Source organism: Electrona antarctica (assembly GCF_951216825.1).
Source record: "Electrona antarctica genome assembly, chromosome: 6".
Lineage (NCBI taxonomy): Eukaryota > Metazoa > Chordata > Actinopteri > Myctophiformes > Myctophidae > Electrona > Electrona antarctica.
The window spans coordinates 58,562,329-58,577,109 of NC_136811.1; the positions used below are offsets into that span (position 1 = coordinate 58,562,329).

General features: G+C 50.4%; 1 protein-coding gene across 1 annotated transcript in view; it reads right to left on the reverse strand.

Annotated features, from left to right (window-relative positions):
• The window catches only part of LOC306925204 (uncharacterized protein), a 200,359-nt gene that overhangs the window by 75,330 nt on the left and 110,248 nt on the right, over positions 1 to 14,781 (reverse strand). The window lies entirely within an intron of this gene.

Consider the following 14,781-nt stretch of genomic DNA (forward strand, 5'->3'; position numbering starts at 1 on the left):
TTCATTCCACATGGAGGCGCTACCCTCACGTTTAGCTGTGTTGCTCATTCAGTCCACATGGAGGCGCTACCCTCACGTTTAGCTGTGTTGCTCATTCATTCCACATGGAGGCGCTACCCTCACGTTTAGCTGTGTTGCTCATTCAGTCCACTAGGAGGCGCTACCCTCACGTTTAGCTGTGTTGCTCATTCAGTCCACTAGGAGGCGCTACCCTCACGTTCAGCTGTGTTGCTCATTCATTCCACATGGAGGCGCTACCCTCACGTTTAGCTGTGTTGCTCATTCAGTCCACTAGGAGGCGCTACCCTCACGTTTAGCTGTGTTGCTCATTCAGTCCACATGGAGGCGCTACCCTCACGTTTAGCTGTGTTGCTCATTCAGTCCACTAGGAGGCACTACCCTCACGTTTAGCTGTGTTGCTCATTCAGTCCACTAGGAGGCGCTACCCTCACATTTAGCTGTGTTGCTCATTCATTCCACATAGAGGCGCTACCCTCACGTTTAGCTGTGTTGCTCATTCAGTCCACATGGAGGCGCTACCCTCACGTTTAGCTGTGTTGCTCATTCATTCCACATGGAGGCGCTACCCACACGTTTAGCTGTGTTGCTCATTCAGTCCACTAGGAGGCACTACCCTCACGTTTAGCTGTGTTGCTCATTCATTCCACATGGAGGCGCTACCCTCACATTTAGCTGTGTTGCTCATTCATTCCACATGGAGGCACTACCCTCACGTTTAGCTGTGTTGCTCATTCATTCCACATGGAGGCGCTACCCACACGTTTAGCTGTGTTGCTCATTCAGTCCACTAGGAGGCACTACCCTCACGTTTAGCTGTGTTGCTCATTCAGTCCACTAGGAGGCGCTACCCTCACATTTAGCTGTGTTGCTCATTCATTCCACATAGAGGCGCTACCCTCACGTTTAGCTGTGTTGCTCATTCAGTCCACATGGAGGCGCTACCCTCACGTTTAGCTGTGTTGCTCATTCATTCCACATGGATGCGCTACCCTCACGTTTAGCTGTGTTGCTCATTCAGTCCACATGGATGCGCTACCCTCACATTTAGCTGTGTTGCTCATTCAGTCCACATGGAGGCGCTACCCTCACATTTAGCTGTGTTGCTCATTCCACGAACGCCCGATCCTTACAAGCTGTACCTCGTTGTAAAGGTGACTAATCAACGATTAATATGAAATAAAGTACCGTTCCAAATGGAATCATTGAAGTGGAGAAATAATGGACCGAAGTTAAAGGACCACTTCAACCCCTTTTCAACCTTTTCAAAGACCCGTCCTCCAGTGACATCATCGATGGGGAATCCAAGCTAATAGAAACTGCAGGCTTTCTATTCCTGAAAAGTTGCAATGCGAAAATGGAAGCTATTGTTCTCACGATAATACAAATCTAAAAATGTTTGTAAAAAAATTGTGTTTAAAAAAAAATCTGCCTAACGATGATGTCACTGGTGGACGGATTTCTGAACTGCCCACAGCCCTCCTATGAGACACAGACCGAGTAGAAAAGAAATGGTGCCATTTTATCATGATTATTAGTGAGAACCTATTATATGAAGATAGGTTGAAAAGTGGTGTGAAGTGGTCCTTTAAGTTTCTGTACTTTTTGTGCTGAGTTTATGCCATGCAAGAGGAGAGAGTCACCACTACAGGGGACTAGAGGAGCCATGCTAGAGGAGAGAGTCACCACTACAGGGGACTAGAGGAGCCATGCAAGAGGAGAGAGTCACCACTACAGGGGACTAGAGGAGAGAGTCACCACTACAGGGGACTAGAGGAGCCATGCTAGAGGAGAGAGTCACCACTACAGGGGACTAGAGGAGCCATGCAAGAGGAGAGAGTCACCACTACAGGAGACTAGAGGAGCCATGCAAGAGGAGAGAGTCACCACTACAGGGGACTAGAGGAGCCATGCTAGAGGAGAGAGTCACCACTACAGGAGACTAGAGGAGCCATGCAAGAGGAGAGAGTCACCACTACAGGGGACTAGAGGAGCCATGCTAGAGGAGAGAGTCACCACTACAGGAGACTAGAGGAGCCATGCAAGAGGAGAGAGTCACCACTACAGGAGACTAGAGGAGCCATGCAAGAGGAGAGAGTCACCACTACAGGAGACTAGAGGAGCCATGCTAGAGGAGAGAGTCACCACTACAGGAGACTAGAGGAGCCATGCAAGAGGAGAGAGTCACCACTACAGGAGACTAGAGGAGCCATGCAAGAGGAGAGAGTCACCACTACAGGAGACTAGAGGAGCCATGCTAGAGGAGAGAGTCACCACTACAGGGGACTAGAGGAGCCATGCTAGAGGAGAGAGTCACCACTACAGGAGACTAGAGGAGCCATGCAAGAGGAGAGAGTCACCACTACAGGAGACTAGAGGAGCCATGCAAGAGGAGAGAGTCACCACTACAGGAGACTAGAGGAGCCATGCTAGAGGAGAGAGTCACCACTACAGGGGACTAGAGGAGCCATGCTAGAGGAGAGAGTCACCACTACAGGAGACTAGAGGAGCCATGCAAGAGGAGAGAGTCACCACTACAGGAGACTAGAGGAGCCATGCAAGAGGAGAGAGTCACCACTACAGGGGACTAGAGGAGCCATGCAAAAGGAGAGAGTCACCACTACAGGGGACTAGAGGAGCCATGCAAGAGGAGAGAGTCACCACTACAGGGGACTAGAGGAGAGAGTCACCACTACAGGGGACTAGAGGAGCCATGCTAGAGGAGAGAGTCACCACTACAGGGGACTAGAGGAGCCATGCTAGAGGAGAGAGTCACCACTACAGGGGACTAGAGGAGCCATGCAAGAGGAGAGAGTCACCACTACAGGAGACTAGAGGAGCCATGCTAGAGGAGAGAGTCACCACTACAGGGGACTAGAGGAGCCATGCTAGAGGAGAGAGTCACCACTACAGGAGACTAGAGGAGCCATGCTAGAGGAGAGAGTCACCACTACAGGAGACTAGAGGAGCCATGCTAGAGGAGAGAGTCACCACTACAGGGGACTAGAGGAGCCATGCTAGAGGAGAGAGTCACCACTACAGGAGACTAGAGGAGCCATGCTAGAGGAGAGAGTCACCACTACAGGAGACTAGAGGAGCCATGCAAGAGGAGAGAGTCACCACTACAGGGGACTAGAGGAGCCATGCTAGAGGAGAGAGTCACCACTACAGGGGACTAGAGGAGCCATGCTAGAGGAGAGAGTCACCACTACAGGGGACTAGAGGAGCCATGCTAGAGGAGAGAGTCACCACTACAGGGGACTAGAGGAGCCATGCAAGAGGAGAGAGTCACCACTACAGGGGACTAGAGGAGCCATGCTAGAGGAGAGAGTCACCACTACAGGGGACTAGAGGAGCCATGCTAGAGGAGAGAGTCACCACTACAGGAGACTAGAGGAGCCATGCTAGAGGAGAGAGTCACCACTACAGGAGACTAGAGGAGCCATGCTAGAGGAGAGAGTCACCACTACAGGGGACTAGAGGAGCCATGCTAGAGGAGAGAGTCACCACTACAGGAGACTAGAGGAGCCATGCTAGAGGAGAGAGTCACCACTACAGGAGACTAGAGGAGCCATGCTAGAGGAGAGAGTCACCACTACAGGGGACTAGAGGAGCCATGCTAGAGGAGAGAGTCACCACTACAGGGGACTAGAGGAGCCATGCTAGAGGAGAGAGTCACCACTACAGGAGACTAGAGGAGCCATGCTAGAGGAGAGAGTCACCACTACAGGGGACTAGAGGAGCCATGCTAGAGGAGAGAGTCACCACTACAGGAGACTAGAGGAGCCATGCAAGAGGAGAGAGTCACCACTACAGGAGACTAGAGGAGCCATGCAAGAGGAGAGAGTCACCACTACAGGAGACTAGAGGAGCCATGCTAGAGGAGAGAGTCACCACTACAGGAGACTAGAGGAGCCATGCAAGAGGAGAGAGTCACCACTACAGGAGACTAGAGGAGCCATGCTAGAGGAGAGAGTCACCACTACAGGGGACTAGAGGAGCCATGCTAGAGGAGAGAGTCACCACTACAGGAGACTAGAGGAGCCATGCTAGAGGAGAGAGTCACCACTACAGGGGACTAGAGGAGCCATGCTAGAGGAGAGAGTCACCACTACAGGAGACTAGAGGAGCCATGCAAGAGGAGAGAGTCACCACTACAGGAGACTAGAGGAGCCATGCTAGAGGAGAGAGTCACCACTACAGGAGACTAGAGGAGCCATGCTAGAGGAGAGAGTCACCACTACAGGGGACTAGAGGAGCCATGCTAGAGGAGAGAGTCACCACTACAGGGGACTAGAGGAGCCATGCTAGAGGAGAGAGTCACCACTACAGGAGACTAGAGGAGCCATGCAAGAGGAGAGAGTCACCACTACAGGAGACTAGAGGAGCCATGCTAGAGGAGAGAGTCACCACTACAGGGGACTAGAGGAGCCATGCTAGAGGAGAGAGTCACCACTACAGGAGACTAGAGGAGCCATGCAAGAGGAGAGAGTCACCACTACAGGAGACTAGAGGAGCCATGCAAGAGGAGAGAGTCACCACTACAGGGGACTAGAGGAGCCATGCAAAAGGAGAGAGTCACCACTACAGGGGACTAGAGGAGCCATGCAAGAGGAGAGAGTCACTACTACAGGGGACTAGAGGAGCCATGCTAGAGGAGAGAGTCACTACTACAGGGGACTAGAGGAGCCATGCAAGAGGAGAGAGTCACCACTACAGGGGACTAGAGGAGCCATGCTAGAGGAGAGAGTCACCACTACAGGGGACTAGAGGAGCCATGCTAGAGGAGAGAGTCACCACTACAGGGGACTAGAGGAGCCATGCAAGAGGAGAGAGTCACCACTACAGGGGACTAGAGGAGCCATGCAAGAGGAGAGAGTCACCACTACAGGAGACTAGAGGAGCCATGCTAGAGGAGAGAGTCACCACTACAGGGGACTAGAGGAGCCATGCAAGAGGAGAGAGTCACCACTACAGGGGACTAGAGGAGCCATGCTAGAGGAGAGAGTCACCACTACAGGGGACTAGAGGAGCCATGCTAGAGGAGAGAGTCACCACTACAGGGGACTAGAGGAGCCATGCTAGAGGAGAGAGTCACCACTACAGGAGACTAGAGGAGCCATGCTAGAGGAGAGAGTCACCACTACAGGAGACTAGAGGAGCCATGCTAGAGGAGAGAGTCACCACTACAGGAGACTAGAGGAGCCATGCAAGAGGAGAGAGTCACCACTACAGGGGACTAGAGGAGCCATGCTAGAGGAGAGAGTCACCACTACAGGAGACTAGAGGAGCCATGCTAGAGGAGAGAGTCACCACTACAGGGGACTAGAGGAGCCATGCTAGAGGAGAGAGTCACCACTACAGGGGACTAGAGGAGCCATGCTAGAGGAGAGAGTCACCACTACAGGAGACTAGAGGAGCCATGCAAGAGGAGAGAGTCACCACTACAGGAGACTAGAGGAGCCATGCTAGAGGAGAGAGTCACCACTACAGGGGACTAGAGGAGCCATGCTAGAGGAGAGAGTCACCACTACAGGAGACTAGAGGAGCCATGCAAGAGGAGAGAGTCACCACTACAGGAGACTAGAGGAGCCATGCAAGAGGAGAGAGTCACCACTACAGGGGACTAGAGGAGCCATGCAAAAGGAGAGAGTCACCACTACAGGGGACTAGAGGAGCCATGCAAGAGGAGAGAGTCACTACTACAGGGGACTAGAGGAGCCATGCTAGAGGAGAGAGTCACTACTACAGGGGACTAGAGGAGCCATGCAAGAGGAGAGAGTCACCACTACAGGGGACTAGAGGAGCCATGCTAGAGGAGAGAGTCACCACTACAGGGGACTAGAGGAGCCATGCTAGAGGAGAGAGTCACCACTACAGGGGACTAGAGGAGCCATGCAAGAGGAGAGAGTCACCACTACAGGGGACTAGAGGAGCCATGCAAGAGGAGAGAGTCACCACTACAGGAGACTAGAGGAGCCATGCTAGAGGAGAGAGTCACCACTACAGGGGACTAGAGGAGCCATGCAAGAGGAGAGAGTCACCACTACAGGGGACTAGAGGAGCCATGCTAGAGGAGAGAGTCACCACTACAGGGGACTAGAGGAGCCATGCTAGAGGAGAGAGTCACCACTACAGGGGACTAGAGGAGCCATGCTAGAGGAGAGAGTCACCACTACAGGGGACTAGAGGAGAGAGTCACCACTACAGGGGACTAGAGGAGCCATGCTAGAGGAGAGAGTCACCACTACAGGGGACTAGAGGAGCCATGCAAGAGGAGAGAGTCACCACTACAGGGGACTAGAGGAGCCATGCAAGAGGAGAGAGTCACCACTACAGGGGACTAGAGGAGCCATGCTAGAGGAGAGAGTCACCACTACAGGGGACTAGAGGAGCCATGCAAGAGGAGAGAGTCACCACTACAGGAGACTAGAGGAGCCATGCTAGAGGAGAGAGTCACCACTACAGGGGACTAGAGGAGCCATGCAAGAGGAGAGAGTCACCACTACAGGAGACTAGAGGAGCCATGCTAGAGGAGAGAGTCACCACTACAGGAGACTAGAGGAGCCATGCTAGAGGAGAGAGTCACCACTACAGGAGACTAGAGGAGCCATGCTAGAGGAGAGAGTCACCACTACAGGGGACTAGAGGAGCCATGCTAGAGGAGAGAGTCACCACTACAGGAGACTAGAGGAGCCATGCAAGAGGAGAGAGTCACCACTACAGGGGACTAGAGGAGCCATGCAAGAGGAGAGAGTCACCACTACAGGGGACTAGAGGAGCCATGCTAGAGGAGAGAGTCACCACTACAGGAGACTAGAGGAGCCATGCAAGAGGAGAGAGTCACCACTACAGGAGACTAGAGGAGCCATGCAAGAGGAGAGAGTCACCACTACAGGAGACTAGAGGAGCCATGAGGAGAGAGTCACCACTACAGGGGACTAGAGGAGCCATGCTAGAGGAGAGAGTCACCACTACAGGGGACTAGAGGAGCCATGCTAGAGGAGAGAGTCACCACTACAGGGGACTAGAGGAGCCATGCAAGAGGAGAGAGTCACCACTACAGGAGACTAGAGGAGCCATGCTAGAGGAGAGAGTCACCACTACAGGAGACTAGAGGAGCCATGCAAGAGGAGAGAGTCACCACTACAGGAGACTAGAGGAGCCATGCAAGAGGAGAGAGTCACCACTACAGGAGACTAGAGGAGCCATGCAAGAGGAGAGAGTCACCACTACAGGGGACTAGAGGAGAGAGTCACCACTACAGGGGACTAGAGGAGCCATGCTAGAGGAGAGAGTCACCACTACAGGGGACTAGAGGAGCCATGCAAGAGGAGAGAGTCACCACTACAGGAGACTAGAGGAGCCATGCTAGAGGAGAGAGTCACCACTACAGGAGACTAGAGGAGCCATGCAAGAGGAGAGAGTCACCACTACAGGGGACTAGAGGAGCCATGCAAGAGGAGAGAGTCACCACTACAGGGGACTAGAGGAGCCATGCTAGAGGAGAGAGTCACCACTACAGGGGACTAGAGGAGCCATGCAAGAGGAGAGAGTCACCACTACAGGGGACTAGAGGAGCCATGCTAGAGGAGAGAGTCACCACTACAGGGGACTAGAGGAGCCATGCTAGAGGAGAGAGTCACCACTACAGGGGACTAGAGGAAAGGGACTAGCGGGACGTCTTTGTAGGACAGAGGAGAGTCGACAGGGCGAGGATGAAAGGACGCAGGAAGGAAGGAAGGAACCCACAAGGGAGAGAGAGAGAGAAAAGAAGGAAGCCAGAAGGGGAGTGAAAACACCCCGACGAGGTCAGAGAGGTTGGAAAGCACACATTGAGGAGTCAGAGAGAGGACCGGATGGGATAAAACACACTACTGTACCACAGAGAGAGGACCGGATGGGATAAAACACACTACTGTACCACAGAGAGAGGACCGGATGGGATAAAACACACTACTGTACCACAGAGAGAGGACCGGATGGTATAATACACACTACTGTTACCACAGAGAGAGGACCGGATGGTATAAAACACACTACTGTTACCACAGAGAGAGGACCGGATGGTATAATACACACTACTGTTACCACAGAGAGAGGACCGGATGGTATAAAACACACTACTGTTACCACAGAGAGAGGACCGGATGGGATAAAACACACTACTGTTACCACAGAGAGAGGACCGGATGGTATAATACACACTACTGTTACCACAGAGAGAGGACCGGATGGTATAAAACACACTACTGTTACCACAGAGAGAGGACCGGATGGTATAATACACACTACTGTTACCACAGAGAGAGGACCGGATGGTATAAAACACACTACTGTTACCACAGAGAGAGGACCGGATGGGATAAAACACACTACTGTTACCACAGAGAGAGGACCGGATGGTATAAAACACACTACTGTACCACAGAGAGAGGACCGGATGGGATAAAACACACTACTGTACCACAGAGAGAGGACCGGATGGGATAAAACACACTACTGTACCACAGAGAGAGGACCGGATGGTATAAAACACACTACTGTACCACAGAGAGAGGACCGGATGGGATAAAACACACTACTGTACCACAGAGAGAGGACCGGATGGTATAAAACACACTACTGTACCACAGAGAGAGGACCGGATGGGATAAAACACACTACTGTACCACAGAGAGAGGACCGGATGGGATAAAACACACTACTGTACCACAGAGAGAGGACCGGATGGTATAAAACACACTACTGTACCACAGAGAGAGGACCGGATGGGATAAAACACACTACTGTACCACAGAGAGAGGACCGGATGGGATAAAACACACTACTGTACCACAGAGAGAGGACCGGATGGGATAAAACACACTACTGTTACCACAGAGAGAGGACCGGATGGTATAAAACACACTACTGTTACCACAGAGAGAGGACCGGATGGTATAAAACACACTACTGTACCACAGAGAGAGGACCGGATGGGATAAAACACACTACTGTACCACAGAGAGAGGACCGGATGGGATAAAACACACTACTGTACCACAGAGAGAGGACCGGATGGGATAAAACACACTACTGTACCACAGAGAGAGGACCGGATGGGATAAAACACACTACTGTTACCACAGAGAGAGGACCGGATGGTATAAAACACACTACTGTTACCACAGAGAGAGGACCGGATGGTATAAAACACACTACTGTTACCACAGAGAGAGGACCGGATGGTATAAAACACACTACTGTACCACAGAGAGGACCGGATGGTATAAAACACACTACTGTTACCACAGAGAGGACCGGATGGTATAAAACACACTACTGTACCACAGAGAGGACCGGATGGTATAAAACACACTACTGTTACCACAGAGAGGACCGGATGGTATAAAACACACTACTGTACCACAGAGAGAGGACCGGATGGTATAAAACACACTACTGTTACCACAGAGAGAGGACCGGATGGGATAAAACACACTACTGTACCACAGAGAGAGGACCGGATGGGATAAAACACACTACTGTACCACAGAGAGAGGACCGGATGGGATAAAACACACTACTGTACCACAGAGAGAGGACCGGATGGTATAAAACACACTACTGTTACCACAGAGAGAGGACCGGATGGGATAAAACACACTACTGTTACCACAGAGAGAGGACCGGATGGTATAAAACACACTACTGTTACCACAGAGAGAGGACCGGATGGTATAAAACACACTACTGTTACCACAGAGAGAGGACCGGATGGTATAAAACACACTACTGTTACCACAGAGAGAGGACCGGATGGTATAAAACACACTACTGTTACCACAGAGAGAGGACCGGATGGTATAAAACACACTACTGTTACCACAGAGAGAGGACCGGATGGGATAAAACACACTACTGTACCACAGAGAGAGGACCGGATGGTATAAAACACACTACTGTTACCACAGAGAGAGGACCGGATGGTATAAAACACACTACTGTTACCACAGAGAGAGGACCGGATGGTATAAAACACACTACTGTTACCACAGAGAGAGGACCGGATGGGATAAAACACACTACTGTTACCACAGAGAGAGGACCGGATGGGATAAAACACACTACTGTACCACAGAGAGAGGACCGGATGGTATAAAACACACTACTGTACCACAGAGAGAGGACCGGATGGGATAAAACACACTACTGTACCACAGAGAGAGGACCGGATGGTATAAAACACACTACTGTACCACAGAGAGAGGACCGGATGGGATAAAACACACTACTGTACCACAGAGAGAGGACCGGATGGGATAAAACACACTACTGTACCACAGAGAGAGGACCGGATGGGATAAAACACACTACTTTTACCACAGAGAGAGGACCGGATGGTATAAAACACACTACTGTACCACAGAGAGAGGACCGGATGGTATAAAACACACTACTGTACCACAGAGAGAGGACCGGATGGGATAAAACACACTACTGTACCACAGAGAGAGGACCGGATGGTATAAAACACACTACTGTACCACAGAGAGAGGACCGGATGGTATAAAACACACTACTGTACCACAGAGAGAGGACCGGATGGGATAAAACACACTACTGTTACCACAGAGAGAGGACCGGATGGTATAAAACACACTACTGTTACCACAGAGAGAGGACCGGATGGTATAAAACACACTACTGTTACCACAGAGAGAGGACCGGATGGTATAAAACACACTACTGTACCACAGAGAGAGGACCGGATGGTATAAAACACACTACTGTACCACAGAGAGAGGACCGGATGGTATAAAACTCACTACTGTTACCACAGAGAGAGGACCGGATGGGATAAAACTCACTACTGTTACCACAGAGAGAGGACCGGATGGTATAAAACTCACTACTGTTACCACAGAGAGAGGACCGGATGGGATAAAACACACTACTGTACCACAGAGAGAGGACCGGATGGTATAAAACACACTACCGTTACCACAGAGAGAGGACCGGATGGGATAAAACACACTACTGTACCACAGAGAGAGGACCGGATGGGATAAAACACACTACTGTACCACAGAGAGAGGACCGGATGGTATAAAACTCACTACTGTTACCACAGAGAGGACCGGATGGTATAAAACACACTACTGTTACCACAGAGAGAGGACCGGATGGTATAAAACTCACTACTGTTACCACAGAGAGGACCGGATGGTATAAAACACACTACTGTACCACAGAGAGAGGACCGGATGGTATAAAACACACTACTGTACCACAGAGAGAGGACCGGATGGTATAAAACACACTACTGTACCACAGAGAGAGGACCGGATGGTATAAAACACACTACTGTTACCACAGAGAGAGGACCGGATGGTATAAAACACACTACTGTTACCACAGAGAGAGGACCGGATGGGATAAAACACACTACTGTTACCACAGAGAGAGGACCGGATGGTATAAAACACACTACTGTACCACAGAGAGAGGACCGGATGGGATAAAACACACTACTGTTACCACAGAGAGAGGACCGGATGGTATAAAACACACTACTGTACCACAGAGAGAGGACCGGATGGTATAAAACACACTACTGTTACCACAGAGAGAGGACCGGATGGTATAAAACACACTACTGTTACCACAGAGAGAGGACCGGATGGTATAAAACACACTACTGTACCACAGAGAGAGGACCGGATGGGATAAAACACACTACTGTTACCACAGAGAGAGGACCGGATGGGATAAAACACACTACTGTACCACAGAGAGAGGACCGGATGGTATAAAACACACTACTGTTACCACAGAGAGAGGACCGGATGGTATAAAACACACTACTGTACCACAGAGAGAGGACCGGATGGTATAAAACACACTACTGTTACCACAGAGAGAGGACCGGATGGGATAAAACACACTACTGTTACCACAGAGAGGACCGGATGGTATAAAACACACTACTGTTACCACAGAGAGGACCGGATGGTATAAAACACACTACTGTTACCACAGAGAGAGGACCGGATGGGATAAAACACACTACTGTTACCACAGAGAGAGGACCGGATGGGATAAAACACACTACTGTTACCACAGAGAGAGGACCGGATGGTATAAAACACACTACTGTTACCACAGAGAGAGGACCGGATGGGATAAAACACACTACTGTTACCACAGAGAGAGGACCGGATGGTATAAAACACACTACTGTACCACAGAGAGAGGACCGGATGGTATAAAACACACTACTGTTACCACAGAGAGAGGACCGGATGGGATAAAACACACTACTGTTACCACAGAGAGGACCGGATGGTATAAAACACACTACTGTTACCACAGAGAGAGGACCGGATGGGATAAAACACACTACTGTTACCACAGAGAGAGGACCGGATGGTATAAAACACACTACTGTTACCACAGAGAGAGGACCGGATGGGATAAAACACACTACTGTACCACAGAGAGAGGACCGGATGGGATAAAACACACTACTGTACCACAGAGAGAGGACCGGATGGGATAAAACACACTACTGTACCACAGAGAGAGGACCGGATGGGATAAAACACACTACTGTACCACAGAGAGAGGACCGGATGGTATAAAACACACTACTGTTACCACAGAGAGAGGACCGGATGGTATAAAACACACTACTGTACCACAGAGAGAGGACCGGATGGTATAAAACACACTACTGTACCACAGAGAGAGGACCGGATGGGATAAAACACACTACTGTACCACAGAGAGAGGACCGGATGGTATAAAACACACTACTGTTACCACAGAGAGAGGACCGGATGGGATAAAACACACTACTGTACCACAGAGAGAGGACCGGATGGTATAAAACACACTACTGTTACCACAGAGAGAGGACCGGATGGTATAAAACACACTACTGTACCACAGAGAGAGGACCGGATGGTATAAAACACACTACTGTACCACAGAGAGAGGACCGGATGGGATAAAACACACTACTGTACCACAGAGAGAGGACCGGATGGGATAAAACACACTACTGTACCACAGAGAGAGGACCGGATGGTATAAAACACACTACTGTACCACAGAGAGAGGACCGGATGGGATAAAACACACTACTGTACCACAGAGAGAGGACCGGATGGTATAAAACACACTACTGTACCACAGAGAGAGGACCGGATGGGATAAAACACACTACTGTACCACAGAGAGAGGACCGGATGGTATAAAACACACTACTGTACCACAGAGAGAGGACCGGATGGTATAAAACACACTACTGTTACCACAGAGAGAGGACCGGATGGTATAAAACACACTACTGTACCACAGAGAGAGGACCGGATGGTATAAAACACACTACTGTACCACAGAGAGAGGACCGGATGGGATAAAACACACTACTGTACCACAGAGAGAGGACCGGATGGGATAAAACACACTACTGTACCACAGAGAGAGGACCGGATGGGATAAAACTCACTACTGTACCACAGAGAGAGGACCGGATGGGATAAAACTCACTACTGTACCACAGAGAGAGGACCGGATGGTATAAAACACACTACTGTTACCACAGAGAGAGGACCGGATGGGATAAAACTCACTACTGTACCACATTAACACAAGTAAGACGTGCCAACACAGCTCAATAACAACAATTAGAATAAATTACGTACTTTTTGTAATTATCTTTTTTTAAGTTTTTATTTAAAGTGCATGCCATGGGTTTAACAGGTTAAAGAGAGCCACACACAGGCCTACCGTGATCAGTAGGCATCACAGACTCATTGTCTTCCAAAATGTTACATTTCTGTTTCTGTCTCACAAGGAAAAGAGGGCACTGTTTTTCCTTTATTTTGTTCTGCAAACTACAAGTTCACAAGGCCTGGCAGGGCCAAACTACAAGTTCACAAGGCCTGGCAGGGCCAAACTACAAGTTCACAAGGCCTGGCAGGGCCAAACTACAAGTTCACAACGCCTGGCAGGGCCAAACTACAAGTTCACAACTCCTGGCAGGGCCAAACTACAAGTTCACAACTCCTGGCAGGGCCAAACTACAAGTTCACAACACCTCGCAGGGCCAAACTACAAGTTCACAACACCTCGCAGGGCCAAACTACAAGTTCACAACGCCTGGCAGGGCCAAACTACAAGTTCACAACGCCTGGCAGGGCCAAACTACAAGTTCACAAGGCCTGGCAGGGCCAAACTACAAGTTCATAACGCCTGGCAGGGCCAAACTACAAGTTCACAAGGCCTGGCAGGGCCAAACTACAAGTTCACAACGCCTGGCAGGGCCAAACTACAAGTTCACAACGCCTGGCAGGGCCAAACTACAAGTTCACAACGCCTGGGAAGGGCCAAACTACAAGTTCACAACGCCTGGGAAGGGCCAAACTACAAGTTCACAACGCCTGGGAAGGGCCAAACTACAAGTTCACAACGCCTGGGAAGGGCCAAACTACAAGTTCACAGCCTCGCAGGGCCAGGCGTTGTGAACTACAAGTTCACAGCCTCGCAGGGCCAGGCGTTGTGAACTACAAGTTCACAGCCTCGCAGGGCCAGGCGTTGTGAACTACAAGTTCACAAGGGGGACCCCCTGGGGGGTCCCCAGGGGGTCCCCATGGGGCGGGGTCCCCAGTTCAAATATGATTATTTGTAGGGGTCGTGTCCTGAAAGGATTAGGACCCCTTGGTCTAGACTCTAGAGGAGTCATTTCAGCTCCATATGAAAAACAGAATAAGC